This window comes from Trypanosoma rangeli (genome assembly GCF_003719475.1).
Source record: "Trypanosoma rangeli strain AM80 chromosome Unknown Tra_15.4_contig_00559, whole genome shotgun sequence".
Classification (NCBI taxonomy): domain Eukaryota; phylum Euglenozoa; class Kinetoplastea; order Trypanosomatida; family Trypanosomatidae; genus Trypanosoma; species Trypanosoma rangeli.
In genome coordinates this window covers 991-2555 of record NW_021706301.1, presented here as the reverse complement: position 1 = coordinate 2555, position 1565 = coordinate 991, and the positions used below count along the sequence as shown (strand labels likewise).

General features: G+C 48.0%; 1 pseudogene; it reads left to right on the top strand.

Annotated features, from left to right (window-relative positions):
• On the top strand, positions 1-492 carry TraAM80_09325 (hypothetical protein; annotated as a pseudogene).
• Positions 493-1565: the final 1073 nt, after the last annotated feature.

Here is a 1565-nt window from a genome sequence, read left to right as displayed (position 1 = left end):
AACAAGGGCTCCGTGTACGTGGACGGCGTGCTTGTGGAGAGTTCCGACACACTACCAACCCGTGAGGCACGCAGGCATGATATCACTCACTTTTACCTTGGTGGTGGCGAAAACATCAGTGTGACAGTAAACAATGTCTTTTTGTACAATCACCCACTGAGTGAGAAGGAACTCAAAAAGGTTGACGATTCCAATGCTTCTGGGAAACATGCAGGCGACAGCTCTGATGCGTCTGAGCAACGTACGGGTAACAGCTTCGATACCTCTTGGAAACGTGCAGGTGACAGCTCTGTTGCTTTCGACAACCTTACACGTGTGAGGCCCGATTCAGGAAGGGGTGACGGCACAGTGCGTGGGTGTGTGTCTCTTCTGCTTCTGCTGCTATTGGGGCTATGGGGCTTTGCAGCCCTGTGCTGAGTGGAGCCCGGTGGAGGGAAGTTTGTGCTTCTACTGAGAACATCTCCGTCTCTCCACGCGCTTTCAGAAGTAAATAAAGTCTAATGTAGTCACGCATTTTTTTTCTTTTTATGCACGACGTTTTCTTTTTTTTTTTCTTTGACCCACAAATTGCGCTTTCCTCTCGGCGCCAGTACAACGGGGTTTTCATGTATTTCATTCAATCCATTTTTGTTTGTTGTATTGCTTGCCTCTAGCAATGACTGGAGGCGAATCAACGTTTTTTTTTCTATGTATTTGTTCAGTGTTTTGTTGGTTTACTGCTTTACGGGAGTGTTTTTTTTTTGGTTTGCCGGTTGTTCTTTTGTCGGTTTGTTATTGGCGACGGCGTTGGGGCTGCGTGTTTGCCTGGCGGCGGGGGAGATGCTTCACTGCGCCCCTACACTGCGGTCACCACGGGAGGGACCGGGGCTCTCTCTTTCCTTCACGTCTTGGTTTTTAGTAAGGGGGGATGTGTGCCACGGTGCCGGCTGACGTGCAGGCCATCGAATTCGTTCGAAAAGACACGAATAAAAACAACTAACCGCTTTTCTTGGGCGGCTGCGGACGCTCTCGGCATTGTGTGTCCGACGATGGGAGAAGGAAGGAGGAAAGAAATGAGAGCCACAGCAACACACCGCGGGTCCCTGTGGAAGTTAAATGGTGTCTGGACACCGGGGGCTCTCGTTAATTGAAGGAATATGTAATTTTTTTTTATATGCGGCCAAAATGTGAATAGATTCTTGGGGATTTTACGGGGACCTTGAACAGCATTTTTTTTTTGTGAAAACGTTTTTAGGAGTAATTTTGTTTTTTGGTAAATCATTTTTCTTTTGTGTTACCACTGCACGGGCTGCGGTGCCACTTCAAGTCTTAGTCATCGAGTTTTCCCACCTTTGCGTCCTGCATCTCTTCTGTGTGTGTATGTGAGTCCTCACACGCTTTGATCCTCTTTCCTCTCTTTCTATTTTTGTATCTCCAGGCACACACGTACACGACATATATTTACTGCAGTGCACGTGGAGGATGCTTTTCTAGTTGGTGCTGGCAGTGCCTTCCGTGGCTATGAAGAGACCGAGACAACGACAAAGGAATAGTGTGTGCTGTGGGTCATTCTTCCTTTCCTTGCG